At 37.3% G+C, this 21,691-nt stretch overlaps 1 protein-coding gene across 2 annotated transcripts in view; it reads right to left on the bottom strand.

Moving 5' to 3' along the window:
- Positions 1–21,691, bottom strand: part of EPHA6 (EPH receptor A6) — an 852,855-nt gene that overhangs the window by 280,283 nt on the left and 550,881 nt on the right. The gene's annotated exons all lie outside the window — the stretch shown is intronic.

Below are 21,691 nucleotides of genomic sequence, written 5' to 3'. Positions count from 1 at the left end.
TTCGCCCTTTATTTGGCACACAAGATGCAAACCCCAAATGAGGGCTGAAGACTGAGGTCATAACCTACCACATAACCCTTTCTTCTTTTTTGCAAAAATACCAAGAAAGCAGATGGATTCCTGGTACCCCTCATTTTAAGATTAAGTAGGTTTTGCAAAATTAAATCAGCAGACGCACTAAAGGATTTTGTTTATATAATTGCTAAGTTATTTACTTGAACACTTTTGCCAACTGTTGGGCTACACCCTGCAGGCCTGCAAACCTTGTAAATGCCCAGCTGAGAGACAAAAGAAAGAGCCAGAAGACAGTGACAGAGACAGCGATGGCTTATTGGTTAGGGATTCTTACAAGTCTGTAAGTCCTGGAGCGACACCCCATCGTGGACAGCAGAGAGCAGGCAGGACACAGTAACAGCCTTCACTATAGAGGCGGGGTGGTGCTACCATTTATAGGGGGAATTGACTTCAGGTTGGCTCATCAGTTACCAGGGAAACCAGCAGCTGGTACAGGTGGCAAGCATGTAGGCAGTTACTGGTTAAACCCTATAATTAAGAGGATTGTATAGTCATGTGAGCAGGGTGTAGGTGAAGCATGGGCTGGTCTAGCAGTGGATGGACAGAGAGTAAGAGGAGAGCCATCTTGAGTGGCCTGACCATCCACCAACAGACCAGGCTTTACAAACTGTTTTGATGTCTGTTTTCACAAAGTGAAAAGGCTATTATTGCACAATTTAAGAACAAACTTCTTTATATTTCAAAGAACTTAATTCAAACATCAAAGTTATGAATTCCCACCTCTAGAGCACAAGGGTATACATAGTAGTTGCTTAGATGTTTGACTAGCAGTCATTAAAAAAATGACATTTAAAAGCTTCCTTGTTTCAGGAAAAGTATAGATTATGTATGATAACAGCATATTACTTCTCTCATTTACAAAACTGTATCAAAACTGCAAGCGCTGCATGTTTCACTAACCTTCCAGGAATCTTTTAAAATATCTTAGTTCAATTAATTCATTAGCACTTTTCCTTCTCTGTATTACTGAAGTTTTAATGAGATACAATTTTATTGGACGACATATGGGTAATTGCTTAATAATAGAAGTAAGGAAACTGAAGCTCAGTGAAGTTAAAGAACTTGATCCACCTCACACATGACTATCACCAGAATTCAGGCTTTACATATTTGTTTCATTTCTCCTTCCTATGCTATAACTTGCAATAATAATTCAGTTAATTATCAATATTCTAAAACATTAAATCAATCAGTGCCTCCAATATCCCTTAACTTAAATAAAGCTTGATTTTTATTTAGATTACTATAAAAAATGATTAATCAGTTGAAAGCAGCGAACTGAATCAAAGAAAGAATATAACTGAAAAGCAAACTGCTTAGTTCTCTACCATAATAATTTAAATTTATTAAACCTGGGTACTTTCCGTAGAAGTAGATCTTTTTCTGGGAATCAAGTACGGGGTAAACTATGTGCAAATCATAGCCAGAGTAATAACTTTCTCATAAAAATGACATATCTACTAGAGAATATCTAAACCTTAAATGCTATTGTTGAGTCAGTAAGAAACCAGTTAAGCATTTAGGAGGCTTTTTAAGAAATATAAATGTAAATAAAAACAAAAGTCATTTATGTTCATGTTTTAGTAAGAAATTTACTAAACCTTGGAATTAGACCTTAGTCACTATGATTTTTTTTCTTTTTTTTTTTTGCGGTATGCAGGCCTCTCACTGTTATGGCCTCTCCCGTCGCAGAGCACAGGCTCTGGACGCGCAGGCTCAGCGGCCATGGCTCACGGGCCCAGCTGCTCCGCGGCATGTGGGATCTTCCCGGACCAGGGCACGAACCCGTGTCCCCTGCATCGGCAGGCGGACTCTCACCCACTGCGCCACCAGGGAAGCCCAGTCACTATGATTTAATCAAGATATTTTCAGGCAATCTATTTCAGTGTTGAGTTGTAGCACACAACCTGTGTAGAGACAAGTTAAATAGTTGAATCTTATCCAATAAATAACGTACTGAAGGTATTTTATTAGGTCCTCACCGGATTTCCTAATTTTCAAAATAACACTGATACCATGGGAATTAATGTGTGCTTTAAAATGTCACATTTTCTCATTGAAAATTATTGAATAACAAATTGTAAGGAGTAGATGTTATAGAAAACATTAACTTTTTGAAGATAAAGGAGGTAGCATTTAAAAAGAAAACATTATTTACTTACCAACTGGTGTATTTGTAAAATATATAGTTCAAGAGTTTTAAACCTAGAGCATGTATTTTCATGGTAGCCAGGTAGCAAGTGATTTATTGACACCATGTATTCAAAGTTCAGATGGTGGAGATGATTATGTAATTGGGTACCTTTGGAAAATCAGATTACCTCATTATAGAAAATTGTGTTGTTTAATTTAAATAATTGCTCAGTAAAATGCCAGTACTACTAATATGTCTTCTTTTTCACCCTTGTGATTACATATTTATGAACTTTGCTTCAATTAAGATTTTAATAGGATAACAGTATTAAGATGTGACACTTTGAAAAATGTATATTTCTGCATAATTGTTTCTTAAACATCTGTATTAGGAATTCTAAACACTCCTCTGTGGAGAATATTATATATATATATGTATATATATATATATATATATATATATTTGAAAATAAGTCATTTGAAAATAAGAGTATATAATGTGATGTACTATTATACCGACAGTAAAATTCTCTGGATGATGGGGCTGGGTTGATTATGAAAACATTATGAATCTCATCATCGTCATCAACAATAGCCATATGTACTCAGTAGTAAACTCTCCTCTAGCAGCATGCTTAGTGTTTCAAATTCATTATCAAATTTATCTGCACAACATCTTAATAGGTAGGTACTATTATTATTCCTAGTTTAAGTGGTTATATTACTTGCCTAAGGTCACACGACTTGTACACAAGAAAGCTGGCCACCCAACCCTGATTTATCAGTCTCCAAGTCCATACTATTGCCACTATTTTGCACCACCATTTACACTAACAGAACAACTGGCTTGGGGCTCTTCTGTGTGTTCTAGAACCATCATAGCCTTGCTTGACCTTGGTTTTATGTCTGTAAAAATGAGAATGCTGAATTAAATATTCTTAACACAATCCTTCAGAGCAATTTTACTATGATATTGTGTTATTCACTAAGGCTGCAATCAAATACTGGGAAGAACAAGATTTGCCATATGGAAATAAGAGGAATTCATAGGACCTGTGCTTCAGCTCTTGGTCTGGATAGGGATAATTTCTGCCTTTTTATCGTATTAATGTAGCCAAACACAGGTCTCTGACTTTATCTCAGGATAAAGTCCAAAGCCCTTAACTTTGTTAACAAGGCTCTCTACAAATGGCTCTAGCATATATCTCCAGATTCATCTCTCATCATTCTCTAACCATGCTAAATTTCTGCCAGTTCCTTCAATGCGCTGGACTTTCATGGTCAATTCCTAATCAATTCTCCTACATGAACATCACATCATTTTCTGGTTGTTTAGATTTTGTTAGGTCCCTAGATATATGTTCCCATAGACCCTTGTACTACTTTTATCCATAAATTTCTATCATGTTTTACTGAAATTACCTTTTTTTGGTAATCTTTCTATTAGATTGCAAATTCTATTGCAGGGACTTTATTCACTATAGTATCTATAATATGTTGAATGAAGACACCCTTTCCTCCTCCCCCTCCCCCAAAAGGAATTTGTAGGTGTAACTGAGGACCTCAATCATCCTGGATCAACTGGGTGGGCCCAAATCCATGAAAAGGGTCTTTATAAGAGACAGGAGAAGAGAAAATAAAGAGGAGAAGGCCAGAGACAGAGACTAGAGTTATGCAGCCACAAGCCAAGGAATGCCTGGAGCCACCAGACAGTGGGAGAGGCAAGGAAGGCTTCTCTCCTAGAGCCTTGGGGGAGAGTATGCTTCTGCTTCTGGCTTCCATAACTGTGAGAGAACGAATTTGGTGTTTTAAGCCACTATGTGTGGTAATTTGTTATGGTAACCCTAGGAAACTAATACAGTATTTGACCTACAGAGTTTGATACATGGTAGTAGCTCAATAAATATTTGTTTGTGTGAATGGTTTGAATGATTGTGTGCATTGGATGATTCCCGTATAAAACACGTCAGATTAACCTAGGGTAATCCATATTCTTGCCTTCCACTTGATATGTAGAGATTTACCTTGAAGGTAGTAACGTTATGTATATGAAGTAAGTCTATCCAACACTATTTTAATCAGAGGACTCTAATTATTCTGTATTATTGGAGATAATGCTTCCTGGAAGGCAGGGACTACTAGAAAGAACAAACTTCTACATTTGATCAGGTTGAGTAGATTAAGTTTATAAATGTGAATCCAAGGTTAAGAATTTATTAGTTCATTCAATAAATGTTTATTGAGCACCTATTACATGGCAGGCACTGAGACGGACTCTAGGGATACAGTGGTAAACAATAAAGACTGTCCTCCTGGATTTACCATCCAGTGGGGAACATAAACAATGAGCAAATAATTACGAGTCTACGAACTGTTACAAAAGAGAAACTGTAAGGTGCTCTGGAAGAGAATAAACAGCCTTTGGCGGTGAGTCAGCAGAGTGGGAGTTTGGAAATATGATGTGTTGGAAGAAGGAGGAGGAGGGGAAGGAAAAGGAATAGGAGGAGGGAGACAGTGAGGAGTTGTTCCTTGTTTAGAGGTCTCAAAGACTTGATTAATGTAAACAGACACTTCGACAAATAAACCATAAAATCATCTACCAAGTGGATTCCATAAAAATAAGTATAGCTACAAATTCCTCTGTTGTGAAAACTTGTCTATAGTACCACCTATTCATGTTTTCAATCCTGAGAAGAAGCTTGCTTATTTCTAATTAGTTTTGTAGGAGAAATGTGTATACAGAGCAAACCTGTCCTTCAGAGGTAACACAATAAGAAACACAATAATCTATGGTAAGAAATAAAATTCAATTGTGACTAGGTGATTGGGAATATTCCTTTGCTTAATGGAATGAGGTTGTAGTCTTAGAAAAAGATAAGTATATTAAAATGATATATTTCATTCTATGGTTTGGAAAGAAGCATACTTCCTTAAGAGGAAGAAATTACCCCAAAAGAGTTGCAAATTTGTTATTGAGCAAGGACTTAGTACCTACCCAATGCCTGGCATAAGTCAGGATGACATTATTAAGTGAGGTTTGCTTTAGATATTGCTATTTAAAGAGAAAAAAGTGAAGTTCTTTACTTGAAATCCAAATACTTAAAAAAAATAGATTTCATGTCTTAAGGAAAGTATGAGGGAAAAGCAATTTGGCTATTTTTAACCAAAGAATTTTCTTCTATGGAGGCATATGATTTTGTCTCTCTGTAATCAAGATTATTCTAGTTTATATTTACATTTCAAAGTAAAATCTGTTATTTGTATTCTGTGTCATTTTCTATGCAATAGCTTTTTAAAGTTAACTCTTTTCTGTTTTAACATCTTTTTAAAGTTACGGAAGACAACATTTACATGATTTTTTTGAATAAAGCATTTCTCAAAATGTTGCCCAGTGAAATAAATTTGTTTCATATTCACATGTTTTATTTATGACTCCCAATTTTAGATGAAATGTCAAAATTTCAAATACTATTATCTCAACACTTTACCAAATGATTTTTTTAAACACAGCAGAAATCTCAACAAAGTAATGTATGGAGAGCACCCATTAAATTAACCTTAAGGTTTGTTGACGATCGATTCAGGAAATCCTTAGCATTATTTTTTTCAGGAAAAAAATTCCCCTCTCAGGGTATATATTGCAGTCAGGATTGCTTTAACCTTATGAAATGAGGCATATATATATAAAGACATAGCAATATACAATGGAGGCTCATGAGTCTGTAAAATCTCACCACTGTATGGTCATGTAGACATAAGAGTGTGAGATAGCAATGAAAACTGAACAAATAGTTCTCCTAGATGAAGATAATCTTGTGATTTTGTAGATGGTGTTATTCTCTTGGCCACCTGGACTTGAAGCATGAGGTCATCTTTGATTTTACCTTTCCCTATAACTCCAGGTCCAAAGTCAAATTATTATTATGTCTTGTGTTATCTTGTTTTTATTACCACTGGTACTGCCTCTAAGACTTCAGCCTCACGTGATTAAGCTACTTTTATAATTTTCTATTAGACTGCCTTTCCACAGTGTCTCTTCCTAATCCAACCCACATTATGTGGCCAGATAATTATACTTCAAAATAATACTTAAAAATACTCACCAAATAAAATGATTTAAAAATTAAAAAAAAAAAAACAAAAAACCTCAGACTTTCCTCTTGCCTAGACAGTAAAATCCTCCCATTGCAGTAAGTATACCATTCTTAGAGATGTCCAAGACTGAAACTTTGGACTCAGCCCTCACATAATGCAGGCAGATCATCAGATCATCAATCCTGTCATTCCTACATTTTAAAGTATTTTTTAATTCATTCCCATTCCCTCCTATCCTCACAGCTATTTTCTTAGTTCAGATACTCATCTTATCACATGTATTTGAATTCAGCTAGATGGCAAGTTCAATTATGTGGAATGTGGTGGAGCACTGCCAAACAAGACAGACGTAAAGAGCCTCTGAAGAAACATCTGACAGATGTTCACATACTAATGAACGCAGAGTTTACTCATAAAGCAGCTTCAGTGCCTCACACTCTTACTTCAGACATGTTTATTGATTTCCAAGTTCACAAAGCAGATACCTGAAGAGAGGGAATTGAATGGAAGTGCACACTGCTAGGCTGACTGAAAGAACAACTGGGAAAACTGAAAATCTGACATAAAATTCCAAAATATAATCTACTCTGGAGGCAGGAGTTGAGGATCAAATAGCCCTATAAAATTCAAGGAGCACCAAAGGACTCACTATGTTAGAACCCAATACATTAACACGATCATTCAAGGTCCATTAAAAAATGCTGAGATATGTTCAAGATATTTTATATAAAAGGACAGGAGTTTGTGGATGCATTATTAGAAAAATATTCAAAATATTTAAAAATTATAAAAATAATACTTTAAAGACCAAACCTCTGTCTGAAAACTTCAACTATCAAAAATGATTCAATTTCTGAAGAGTTCCATTTTTTGGCCCATTTCAACTATGTCATAAGCTTCTTGAGGGCAGAAATAATATCATTCTCCTTTCTGTATCACATGGGATTAGCACAGTGCCTTACACAGTATAGGGATTAATAAATGCATATTTTCATGAAGAAGAGATAAAGAACACATTCTAGATGTAAGGATTAAACATCGCTGACTATAAAAAGTTTTCATGTATGATTTGTTTGGTAATATTAATGCTTAAAAATGTTCTAGTGACACAAAAAATTCCCCTACACTTTTGTATTTTGGCATTTAATATGTTCAAAGATAAATTAATAGAAAATAGTGTGAATAAACTTCTTTATTCAAATATCCCAGCCTAGGGTTTGAATGAAGTAGCTATTTAGAGGAAGAGGTATTGCCTGAGATTGTACTAACATGTTCCTTTTATATTCATTCAACATTTGGTGCCATCTACCAAAAGGAAAAATATCCCTAAGACTGGTATACGAGAGAGAGAGAGAGAGATAGAGAGAGAGAAAATAGCAAGAAACTCTCTGATACACTCCAGGAAGCCAGTTACTGAATTCTCTTCTCAGCTGGATGGAAACAAACCTCATGAATCATTTCTGTTGAAGTAAAGACCCTTAGCTGGGATTACACGTTTTCAGAAAATTATTTCACATGCGTGCTTTCCTCCACTGCTCTGTCGTTTCTCCAGAAACAATGCAATTCAGTACTTCAAAGTGTGGCTACATTGGGACACAGAAGACTTCAAGATTCAGTCTTCTTGATGACCTTAATTTACTTGTCAGATAAAAATGCCAAATGACACAGGGATAATTGGAAAATGTGAATGTGGTACAACCTGATGGAGAGGCAGAAGCAGAGGCAGGTAGTGCAGCAAGATGAAACACTTGTCTTTTTCTTTTTTTAAAGAGATTTTTGTCTGCATTAATAAATGGTCAACATGCCTTGCTACAGGTAGGCTTCATGTGACAAATATCAAAGAACAAAGAAAAGAGATTGAGGCATTTAAACACCTGGAACTACTGTTAACATTCTAAATGTCACGAGTTTAATTTGTAATTATCTATATTTCATATAGTTACTGGCAGTTGAGATAGATCTTTGATAACATTTTTTTTTTACAGTTGAAATACTCATGTTGCCAAAGTACATATTTCATCATTTTCTTTAAAGATCCAGTGTACAACAGAATTTCCTTACAAATTTCACAGATTCCCTGGAATACTGATCTGGAACCTATTATGTTCAATTTCAAACACTATTCAGCAAGTATCATAATAATAATAGTGGATATTTACATATTGGTAGGCATATATATGCACTTGAGGTTATAGCTTTTAATATAAAGGTTAGTGTGGTTTGAGGTTAAGTAGGTTTGTAATTAAATGTATAGAGATCACAAATTTCATAGGCTTATAAAATAAAGGATTTATTTAGGATCTGTTTTTCATAAAAATATTTAAAGAGGGCTTCCCTGGTGGCGCAGTGGTTGAGAGTCCGACTGCCGATGCAGGGGACACGGGTTCGTGTCTCGGTCCGGGAGGATCCCACATGCCGCGGAGCGGCTGGGCCCGTGAGCCGTAGCCACTGAGTCTGCGCGTCCGGAGCCTGTGCTCCGCAATGGGAGAGGCCACAACAGTGAGAGGCCCGCATACCGCAGAAAAAAAAAAACCCAAAAAACAACAACAACAACAAAAAATATTTAAAGAAAAAATCCTGATAAGAAACAGATTGATTACTTAGAAAAAGTTGTATAGATTTTCTTGAGGGAATCCTCTTCACTGACGCATTATTCATTCAAAAACAACAAAATGTGGCACATATATACAATGGAATATTACTCAGCCATAAAAAGAAATGAAATTGAGCTATTTGTAATGAGGTGGATAGACCTAGAGTCTGTCATACAGAGTGAAGTAAGTCAGAAAGAGAAAGACAAATACCGTATGCTAACACATATATATGGAATCTAAGAAAAAAAAAAAAAGGTCATGAAGAACCTAGGGGCAAGACAGGAATAAAGACACAGACCTACTAGAGAATGGACTTGAGGATATGGGGAGCGGGAAGGGTAAGCTGTGACAAAGCAAGAGAGAGGCATGGACATATATACACTACCAAATGTAAGGTAGATAGCTAGTGGGAAGCAGCCGCATAGCACAGGGAGATCAGCTCAGTGCTTTGTGACTGCCTGGAGGGATGGAATAGGGAGGGTGGGAGGGAGGGAGATGCAAGAGGGAAGAGATATGGGAACACATGTATATGTATAACTGATTCACTTTGTTATAAAGCAGAAACTAACACACCATTGTAAAGCAATTATACTCCAATAAAGATGTAAAAAAAGTAAAAAAATAAAAATATATTTTAAATATTTAACAAAACATTTAAATAAACCTGAAACAACTTTAATTTTTAAATTTTAATTAAATATATCAAGTATTAGTTTATACAAATAAAACTATTTACAATTCCAAAAAAAACCCCAACAAAAATATTAATTATTTAGAATGTGCTAAACACTATGATATAAGGATTGGGGAGACAAAGAAAACTAAAGCATATTTTCCTGTCTTCATAATAGTTTCTCTTTAGCAAAGGGGTTACAGATGTAAGTCTTAATTGTAATATAATAAAATTGTTGCTAAAATGGAGGTACATGTGAAGGTAATGAGGGAAGAGTAGGAGAGTAATAACCTCGATGGGAAGAAATGAAGGAAGGTTTATAAAGGAGGTGATTCCTAAGCTAAACCTAGAATGATTAGAATAAATTTGCAAGTCACCAAGGTGATGAGTAGGTATTGGGACATTCTAGTTTGAAGAAATGACCTCATATATATGGAGACACAAAATAGCTCACCATCTTGAGTTGCTGTTTCTGTGTACTTTGTGATGTCTGAGACACAGATCAAGAGGCTGAATAGGAGGTTGGAGAGAGAGAGGCAAGGGATGGATCATGACAATTTAAATTGACATCACGCTTATGTTTTTCTCAGGCTACCATTCATACTCAGGGTCAGAGGTAGAGTTGATGGAGATGTGAGTTTCATCAGAATTGCCATTTTTACTGGAGATATAAACTCATGTATATATATGGGAAGGACTTGCCTGAAGATAAATCCAACAGAGAAGAAAGCAGAACTGAGACCAAGAAAGTATTGAGAACATAGTTGGAGAGCCTGGATTTGGCCTGAATCTCATGCTACTCCTTGACTTTGGTTACAGAAAGCAATAAAGTCCCACTTTTTGTTAAGCTAGTTGGGGTTTTGTTACTTGAAACTTATAGTCCTATTTAATATAATGAACCAAAGGGGAAAGAATTTGGTTGTATTTTTCCACATGCATATCCTAATATGAGGGGACGGGAGGGTAAGTGGGTCTTTATATTTCCAAACTAGGTACTAACAATTTCTCATTGTTTATTATGTTGCTTGAGCTGGATGTTTTCTATCTCCATTTACTAGTTTTTAAAAAAAGTTTAATGTTGAACACAGCCTCCTGAGTATGTTTGTCCCCACAATGAGATGGATAGGATAGGAAGGATAAGGTGAAATGGGATGGGGTGTGGTTACCGACCTTTGTTATACAAAGAATATCAAATGCTCTGCCTGAAGAGATTCTTTTTTTTTTTTTTTTCTTTAATAGACAGATTCAGGGGGAAATCAGTCCTGTCTAGCGTATATTTAGTGGATCTCATGCACTGATTTAGTAAAAATTGCATGGATGTAAAAACAAACAAACTCAAAATAAAAACAAATGAACTGACATTTCTGGCAAGTTTAGCGTGACAGCATGTTAAAATCAGATTGTGGAAGAATCTGCCCAATTTAAACCCATCTAATTATAAACTCATTACTACCAAATCTGGAGCTAAACAAATTCCTGTGGAAGACCTTTACTTAATTTTCTCAGTTAATGATAAAGCAGATTTGAGGCTACAGTTGTCCCTTATATGGCTTCAGTAGAAGTATTTGTGAAAGCACAGAAACCAGCAATGTTGGGGTGGGAGTGTAATTTCTCTGTTTTATGGACCCAAGCACGGTGTCCCAAGTAATTTAGATCCCAGACATCTAACAGGGACCTGTTACCCCTTAAGCCAGAACTCATTTGATCATCCCCTGAAAGCAAATAAGTTGTAGGGCAAGTTTTTGGATCATTGTTTGAAACTGTTTGAAGCCTGTTCTGAATAACACCGAACTATTTACCTCAACTTTTCACCAATCACTATAATTGGTTCTGGAAAGATTCAAGGAGAATCAACCCATTTTAAAAAGGGCCAACCTATAGTCCTACAAAACTATGGCTCGATTCAATTTTTCTCAGAGTCCCTCAATTATTTATGTTAATTGCTTTCCCTTAAACGATGAGTGAGGTCTCCAAGGTAAATATTTTGTATTAGAAGCAGGAGGGTTTTGGGCACAGTATTACTCTACTATTTAATGTTATTAGTTTCAAGAAAATAAGGCTGCTTGCTTTGCATATATATCTTCCACTAAATTTTTAATTCATTGCCTAGAGGATCAAGTTAACTTAAAACTGAGGCTTAGTATTAAGATTCCAAAAAAATGAGAGTAAACGCCACTCTAAAAGAATGGTGAGCTAACGGGGAAAACTTTCCTGACATACCCATTCACAATTTCATGTAATATAAACAGGCATTGTGTTTTATTTATTCACCTTTTAAACCAATATCTTCACAATTTGATACCGATTGTAGACAAACTGCATATGTGCCATCTTGGTAGACAGAAAGATAAACCTCTTCCTATATGTTGATGATATGGGTTTCATTTTCAACAACTAGAACTGATTTCTGGATACAAATAATTCAGCCATTCTACTGCTTCAGAAAGAATTGTATAATCATCAACTTTATCAAAACTAAAATCATTTTCTTTGGCAGACAAAAGGCAGTTGATCAAAACTCTACAAACTAGACAACCTATTCCATTTTGTACAGCATACTTTTTCCATGGCTTATCCTGGAAAGCATGCTGCAGAACTGTGCAGCTCAATATATAACTTTTTCCATGGGAGCAGTCCTCCTTGGGCTTCTTTTTGATGAATTGGAACACTTGCCTTGAAAATTTTCCAGGCCAGAATAATCTTTTTTTTCCACAGTACCCTGTGGTGTGGAACTCCAGGCTTTCGATTGAGAGTACGTTTAATTGTGGGAGCAGATCCAAATCTGCTTCCAAAGAACAATCTTTGCTTTGCCTGAAGCCCGTTTCAGTGCAAATGTGGGGAGATTTTATTTTTGCATGAGCAAAAATATTGGTTGGGCATCTTGGTTTTAACAGCAGAAAGATTTCTGCATCTTCTTCATCTTATTTTTAAAGCACTTGCACCATCCCTCAATACAAAAATAGAGAATTCACATTCTAAGCACTCATTAAAGACTAACCTTAAAATTCTTAGTAAGCATCTCTTAGGATATCTGTTCAGCCCTGTCTCTGAAAACTGCCTCTACCCCAGGGTAGGGCTTTGGAAGACTGTTCTCTCTGTCTCTGGCTCCCAGACAGGAATTGGATTAGGGATGGAGATCTGACTCAAACTGGGCCACTCACAGTCTCTCTTCCAGGAATTTGGGATTAGGATTCACAGTGTTTAGCAGTTTTGATCTATGATTGAAATGAAGCAGAAATGTGAGTTTGCAAGTCATGGGGCAGATAGATATCCTTTCCTAAATGAACACAGATTCAGGGAAAAATAATCTTTCGAGAAAGAAATAGAGATGAGTGGCTGTGTAGAACAAGAAAAAGACTGGCTGCTTTCATTTCAAGAGTCTTCCGATTTCTTGTTTCAGTCCTTTTTGAAGCCTAGGTTTACTTCCCATGTTTCCACTGTAGTCCTGTCTGGGATATTCTTGTATCTCTTTTTCCTTAACTTAGCTCATGGTATACCACCATGGAAAAACCACCTTCAATCAGTGACACTTTACCTCCGTCAGGTCTTCTGTCAAAGGTTGTGGTCAGAAAACACCACATGAAACAAACTTCTTCATTTGGTGAAAAAGCTCTGCTTGAGGCCATTATCCTCAATGCCCTCCATACATATTTCCTACAGCATTTGTGCTTCATATTATAAGAGCGTGATCACTTCTCTATTCTCTGGCTGCTGCCAGAAATCTCGGAGGCAGAGATGGTGCACACATGCATCTCTAGTAATAATTATCAAAACAAGACTTTGTTCCTTCTTGTTTTTATGGATCTAATTTTCTACTTCTAGTTCTAAGTTATGAAACATTTTGTACATGTGTCTTAAACTGCCTGGAATGTTTTTAGGGAGAAGAGAATTGCAAGTGAAAGAATCAACAATCCTCTGTTTAGTTAATCAAGCTTTCTGAGAAAGCATCCCCATAAAAATTAAGGGCAATTTAGATACGTTAGCATATATGTGGGAAAAGCATTCAGCAAGCATTCAGTTTTCTCCCTAAAACATGAAATGTGACTATAACTATAATTCTCTCTTAACTCTAATAATTGATACTAATGATTTAGATTAGTTATATATATGCTTGGGTGTGTTCTGTTAAACAATATTCTTGATTGAGTAATTCTAGATGATTAACAAAAGGTGTAACAGAGGTCACTTCTATCCCCTTTAAAACACATGAGAAGAATTTCTAAATTCCATATACTTACTAGATTGACTGATTCATGTGTTAAGTACTTTTTCCCCCTGGCAATGGAGGTGCTCATATAAAAACTCAAGTGAGTTTTTCTTTTTTTTTTTTTTTTCCCCGGTACGAGGGCCTCTCACTGTTGTGGCCTCTCCCGTTGCGGAGCACAGGCTCTGGACGCGCAGGCTCAGCGGCCATGGCTCACGGGCCCAGCCGCTCCACTGCATGTGGGATCTTCCCGGACCGGGGCACGAACCCGTGTCCCCTGCATCGCCAGGCGGACTCTCAACCACTGTGCCACCAGGGAAGCTCTTTCTTTTTTTTTTTTAAATGTAAGTCTTTTAAAAAAATGTTTTTCGTTCTTTTATTTATTTATTATTTATGTATTTATTTTTGGCTGCGTTGGGTCTTCGTTGCTGCGTTCAGGCTTTCTCTAGTTGTGGCAAGCGGGGGCTACTCTTCGTTGCGGTGCGCGGGTTTCTCATTGCGGTGGCTTCTCTTGTTACAGAGCACGGACTTCAGGTGCGCAGGCTTCAGCAGTTGCGGCATACAGGCTTAGCTGTTCTGCAGCATGTGGGATCTTCCCGGACCAGGGCTCGAACCCATGTCCCCCGCGTTGGCAGGCGGATTCTTAACCACTGCACCACCAGGGAAGCCCAAGTGAGTTTTTCTACACCGCTTCTCTTCTGAAGATTGACAGAAAGTATTCTTCTCATTGCTTTTATTTTACATACTGAGTTTTGGCATTCTTCACCTGTCCTAATCCCCCAATTTCCACAGTATAAGCTATTGGAAGTCTGAAGCTAAGGTTGCATATGAGACTCCCTCAAATATCTTCCCAGTCATGGACTAAGTAAGATGCCCCTTCTCTCCTTATGTATGCAAGTTCTAAGGACTTAGAGGTCTCTGGATGTCACAGATCAATGCAAAGATAGTATTACCCTATCAACTTCCTATTTACTCACTTGTGGCTTCCATTTTCTGTAAATACTAAAGTATTTATCTTAAGCAGTAAGAACACTGGGGAAAATGGTGACAGAGACAGTTTCACGTGAAGTTTGTTTTTTAAATAAAAACTTGTTAAATTTATATTGCCCACTTCTATTAATAATCTCAAGGGTAGGGTAGAGTCTAATCATGAATGATATATTTTTATAATCCATAAAACTATTGCTGAATTCAAGTAAATAGCAATTGTAAAGGTACATAACTTAAAAGAAAATCACCATGAGTGTTAACTGGGTATCTTAACTGCATGTTTATGTTTAATACAATTTGAAATCTATCAGCACAGTGGACGGTTAAGCAAGAAGAGAGAGGGAAAATGACAAAAATACAGCTAGCTAGCTATAAAAAGATGCAGCTCCTAAGACAGATAAATACAGACAGTGAGAAGTGGGTCTGTAATGGACAGAAATTAGCTGTCAACAATTTAGAAGGATTCAAAAGGCATTTTGAGTTGCAGTGCAGAAAATGACAGAAGAAAGAATGTGCTAAGGGCAATTAGATAACCCTAAGGCTCCTTGCTATGTTTCCACTTGGTGCTCTGTCTGCCAGGCAACACAGGTTTATTTGGAAAAGAATGGAGTATCCCTCTTTCCAGTCATTATGCAAGTAAAAATGTGATTTTATAAAAGTTCAAAAATTCTCAAACCTGCATCTATTCCATAATTTGAAAAAGTAAAATCCTTCCTCAAATAGGATATTCTATGCTTATTACTTATAGAAGTAATAGCATAACTAATACCTATTCTGAGTCAAAATATAGTTTTCAATATAAAGATAAATGTGATTTTCTGTGGGTTGCTTATTCTTTTGCAAGGAAATCAGTTGTTAAGTTATTTATTTAATTTTAAAAATTTATACTGGGGTAGGTGGTTATGGGTACATAAATCATGTCATTTCTACTTGAAAACTGAAGAGGATTCCACAGAGGGTAACCTAAGGGAGGTTTCTTGCCAGAATTACATTCTTTTTATTCCTTCTTAATTTTTTTCTATTTTTTTTTTTTTTGAAGATGAGTGGCAGCTGATTCACAGCACAGGCTCATTCAAAAATTCATATTGGACTCAGTGAAGGAGTCCCCTTCAGAGGAAGGGTAGTAATTATTATAATAACTAACACTTTTAAAGTACTTATGTATGTAATCCACAGTTCTAAACACTTCACATGTATCAACCTATTTAATCTTCAAAACAATCATATGAGACAGTAGTATTATTAGCTTCACTTTATAATTGGAGAAACTATGACACAGAGAGGTTAAGTAACCTGTCCATGGTTATGCAGATAGAAGTGGCAGAACCAGATTTAAATACAGATAGTCTAGTTCTAGAGTTTGACCTAACAACTATGCTATGCTGTCTGTTGGCGTTAAGACTTTTTGTAATTTAAGTATTTAAAAGAAAGGTGGCCCAACCCATAAATAATTTGATTACCATTGGAACAGGAGAGACAGTGGTTCTGGGTCCACAAGATAATGTTGTTGGAATGGAACTGATGGAGGCTCCCTGACTTGCCTCCTATGCTGGCTAAGATCCGGTATCTCACAAGTTCAAGTGTGGAGCTTCCTTGGCTGAATCCAGTTCTTCAGTGCGTAACCCCTGGAAAGTCAGCTCATGTTGGGGAATCTCACTCATGCTTATATGTCACCTATAAAAATTAAACAAAAGCTAACACTAAGACTAGCCAACTAGTCTCAAGGGTTAGCTAATGGGCATGAAAAATAAATGTCAGAGGGAGAAATCAGAGAATGACTTGATTGCCATTGTAAAATGTCTACATGCAAGAAGATAATAAAGAATAATGTTTTGTTTCATTTTTTGAATGAATTAATTTTCTTTTTTTTTTTTGGCTGCACTGTGTGGCACATGGAACTTCCCTGACCAGGGATCGAACCCATGCTCCCCCTGCAGTGGAAGTGTGGAGTCTTAACCACTGGACCACCAGGGAAGTCCTTGTTTTGTTTTTTAAATACAGTTTTGAATTTGCTAGAATGGAATGTTAGAGTTGAAAATTAATACCAATAAAATCAGTATTAATAACCAATACTTACTGAGCTCTAACCACATGAGTGCTGGATAGTCTGCTAAGTACACACAGAGTCACTGCATACTCAGAACAACACTAGAAAGTAGGTGGTATTTTCTCCATTTTCCAGATGTAGAAACTGAGGCACAGGGAGGTTAACTGACTTGCCCAAGGTCTGATATCTAGAAAGTGATAAAGATCTAAGTCCAGGGTTCAATACAAAGCTTGAGCTCTTTTTAAAAAAATTGATTAATTAAAAATATTAAAAAAAAAATTTTGGCCGTGCCCCGTGGCTTGTGGAACTTTAGTTCCCTGACCAGGGATTGAACCTGGGCCCTCAGCAGTGAGTGTGGGGAAAAGCTTAAGCGTTTAACCAAAATTCTTCTCTACTGCTTCTTTAGTTGTCTATTTGTGAAATAGCTGCCAAATTGAGTTGCTCGAATCAGTTGCTATCATAAAAAATTTCCTTGTTCTTTATGCTTTCCTTTATACTTGTTCTTTATATCTCTCTTCTTCAAGACCAAGGGCAAGGCCCTTCTCTATGAAGGATTATAAATTTTATTTATTTCTGGCTACGTTGGGTCTTCATTGCTGTGCATAAGCTCTCTCTAGTTGCGGTGAACGGGGGTTACTCTTCATTGCGGTGCGCGGGCTTCTCATTGCGGTGGCTTCTCCTGTTGCAGAGAGCAGGCTCTAGGCGCGCGGGCTTCAGTAGTGGTGGCTCACGGGCTCAGCAGCTGTGGCGCACGGGATTTATTTGCTCTGCAGCATGTGGGATCTTCCCGGACCAGGGATCGAACCCATGTCCCCTCCACTGGCAGGCGGATTCTTAACCACTGAACCACCAGGGGAGTCCCCCAAATTAGGATTATAGTGAGAGTTAACATTTCACGACCACAGGAGGAGGGAGGCACTCCCTAACCTCCCCTCAGCTTTACTTTCCTTCAGAGCACTTATCTGTCTTAGATGGAGTTTCCTGAGATGCAGACTCTGCAGTGGGGCTCTGCATGCTATAGGTTTACTGAAGAGTGACCTCAGTACGGACACATGGGGCAGTGAGGGAAGCAGAAATGGGAAAATGGAGTAGCTGAATTGCGATGTGGTGGCTACAAACACCTCAGCCGACCTCAGGGAGTTCTGGAGCTGACTTGGCCCTTCACAGTTGTCCTGAATTGAAGTGATGGGACTAATCTTTGTGCCTCTCATTGATCAGTCTTGAATTCTGACTGCCCCTGGGGAGAGGAGATGTCTCTGGGGCATTCAACTTCTTTTGGACAGAGGCAATGTTGGGAAAGGAATTCAGCTGTGAGTCTTCAGCAAGCAGCGCTCCCATGAACTGAAGGGATAAATGCCTGGGTCCTGAAGGGGAGATTGAGGCAACACACCTTAGCTCTGCATCACCTGACATTCTAAATATCTTACTTATTGCCTGTTTATTGTCTCTCTCCTCTCTAGAATGTAAGCTGTGGAACAGCAGGGATCTCGGTCTGTTTCTGTTGTATCCCTAGCATGTAGAATAGTACTTAGTAAAGAATACAGAATGGGTTCTCACAGATATTTGCTGAATGAATCAGTGTACAAACAAATGAATACATTTCTAGTTTCCTGATGAGAAAACTAAAGCCCTCCTTAGGTACTAATACCTAGGGAGTAGCAGAGCTTAGATGCTGATCCAGACTGGTCTGGAGTGGAGAAATCCTCATAAGCCAAGATACCAAGTCCTATGTTGCCTACCTGAATGTATCATTTTCCTTTACCAATTAGAACAAACAACCAAGTAACCTAGCCTGGGACGAGTCAGTGACACATTTGTGTGGCACATTAGTCTTGGCATCTAACTTTGCTTTGCTAACATATCACCTTTACCTCTATGATATCTAGATTCATGAAGTTTCCCAGACAACTTAATTTCCATGACTTTTTCAATATCCAGGACTGACCAATTTTCGCTGAAGGTTTGGCATGGGGTGGCTCAGCTCCAGTTTTCTCAAGAGGTTCTGGTGAGCAGGTCATAATTCACTGTGTCTTGAAAGTCCAGAGACCAAATATGAACTGTCAAGGAGAAATATGCAGGCTTACACGCTGGCAGAGAGCAAGCATGTGTTAGAATTTAAATTGATAATTCCCAGCGTTCCAGCTCCTTCTGTAGGTGAATTCTTAAGGCTAAAATAGTCTCTGGGGAGTTTGGAAGTTATGACAGCTATAGGTGTGACTATGAAAAAGATATTTGGAAGGATTTATTTTTAGTGTGGATAAAATGAAGGTGAGGAAATAATTAGATGTGTTAGCAATGGTTCCAGGAAAGTCCATTATGGAAAGCTTGCTCTGACTGCCTTGCCTGTCTCCAAAACTACAAGTAACTGGAAGAAAAATAAAAACTCAGGAAGGTTTTAGCTTCAGTAGCAAGGTAAGGGATGGCATGGTATGGCCCCTGCCTATGAATCCAGCCCCTTAGCCTGTATTTCCTGTACCAAGATTATCACCCCCATCATTCCTTACTCCTATCCTTGTACCCTCTGATGAAACTGCTGTCTCTCTAATTAGAGTGTGCATCAGAAATACTTGGAGTGCTTGTAAAAACAGAATGCTGGGTCCCACCCCTAGACCCCAGAGTTTCTGATTCAGGAAGTCTGAGGTGGGGTCTGAAAATTTGCATTTCTAACATGTTCCCAGGTGTTGCTGGATGCTTCTGGTGCAGGGTTCACATTTTGAGAACCACAGTCCTAGGCATATTGAAATTCTTTCAGTTATTAGAAAGTTCCATACTCTTTCATCTCTACCTGCACACACGAGAGACTCCCCAACCCTCTTATCCCACCCTCCATCCCGATCATTTTCACAGCCAAGTTTTATTTAACTTCAAAGTCTCCTTCAAGACGTTATTTATTTTTGGAAGCTTTCCTTGACACGTTTGTTTGGATTTTTCTCCTTGTGCCCCGCGAGGCATCGCATGTAACCCTGTATTGTAATCTTGTGTAATTATCTGAACTTCTCAACTAACTTTTGTGAAAGTCAAGAACAAGTTTATTCTTTTCATCTTTGAGTCCCCAGTGCCTGCCTTTATATCTGGCCCTCATTAATATTTTTTGATTGAGTGAAGGAGTGAGGAAATAAATCAAACAGCTGAACATTCTTCTGCCTTCTTTAGCTCTTGCTGCTTCCTTTCAAGTGCCCTTCACTTTCTTTCTCATCATGTCAAATTTGGAACAAACTTTGTATCAGATTTAGAAATAAACCCATTTACTTCCAAGGATAACAGCTTATGCAACACTATTGAAAACATTGCCAATTTCATTCCTTCATCTCAGAATGAGAATAGGAAGTGTGTAAAAATGCATAATATATGTATATTATATATTCATATATAATATATGAATATAAGTATATGTATAATGTATAGGTATACACATATATGTATATATAAATATACATATGTATGCTAACTTCATTAAGTCATACTGCAATGTTTATTGTTTACAGAAATGCTGAAACTGATTGTTGAAAAAAATCATTTAGTCTGCTCTTCTGTTTTGTACACAGCATATAGATTTAATTAAAAAAATACCTATAGTGCAAGAGCATTTTTTAAAGGATGCTCTGTTTTCCAAAAGCTTAAGAGAATATGGATTCAGTTTGTTGTAAATCAGCTGTTTTATAACTGGCAGCAAGGTGGCCGCTCTCTGCTTCTTTGCCTGTTGCATAGTCAGTAATGCGCTCACGCATGTCTTGCTCAGGTTTGTGCACACACAGCTAAATCTTTTAAATGGTTCCTACTATTATTTTGCCAAGAATTCTTATTACTCAATTTAAATTCACTGAACTACTGTTTCCCTTGAAAAAGTAAAGTGTAACGCAAATACTTAAGCTGCTTCTTGATTCTTCACACAGGCCTTGGTAGAGCTGGCTGGGTTTATTTTATAAACATCTGTCCATTCAGTATTGGGACTTCACAGTGAGATAAAGGCAAAAGCAGGTAGATGCCTTGCATTGGGTTAATACACATTTAAAAGATGTTACGTTAGATAATTTAAAATTATTTTTACTGCATACCGGTACCGTGGTAAGCACAATTCAAACTACGTTATATCTTTATGTTTTGACATCGGCAGATAGTATTTAGTATTTATGTACTTTCCATAAAGTACTTTTCACCTGACTTGGACGTTTTGACAACTCTTTCATTCAACTCTCAAATTTTTTCAGCTCTGGAAACGATGGACTACCAGGTGGATAGAATTCAATCGGGAAATAGGAAATAAAGCTATGAAAGGAACCAAGGCCCTGTGCTGTGTCATCCTTGCAGTCCATGGCTTCTAAAGGACACTTTCATCCCAGCATCATGTGTTTCTACCCTGCCTGTATGAACCACATCTATGAATTGCCACTGGGCATCACCCTACAGCTAGCTGGAACTACCCTAATGCATTCTAGAAGCAACGACTGAACATCACAATACTCCCAATGCTGTCCTGAGAATAGTAAATGATCATGCAACAGATGAGGGTGAGAGGTCAACCATAATTAAGAAACATACGAGCAGTTCCGGATAGGTTCCATATGGTTATATTAAGAGATTAGGTTTATCTTTGCTTTGCCCTTTATGCTTTTCTAACAACTAAAATATGACATTAAAAAGCCACTTTACAATAGAAGTCAATACGGCTGATTTGTGTAGTCTAAAGAATGGCTCTAAATCTTCAAGTATTACATAGAGAATATATTTTTCACTAAATTTGGAGCAATTTTAAATGTCTTAAGAACGTTTTTTGCTCTGTTAAAGAATTCAAGGTTGAAAAGTCAAATAGCTTGACAGAAAAATTCAGGCAATTTATATGATGGCTGATAGAAACAATCCATCTCATCTCAAATCAAGTC

This window comes from Monodon monoceros, unplaced genomic scaffold (assembly GCF_005190385.1).
Source record: "Monodon monoceros isolate NGI ecotype Baffin Bay Population unplaced genomic scaffold, NGI_Narwhal_1 Super_Scaffold_11, whole genome shotgun sequence".
Lineage (NCBI taxonomy): Eukaryota > Metazoa > Chordata > Mammalia > Artiodactyla > Monodontidae > Monodon > Monodon monoceros.
Note: the sequence above shows the minus strand (reverse complement) of the source record. Positions and strands in the feature narration are given on the sequence as shown.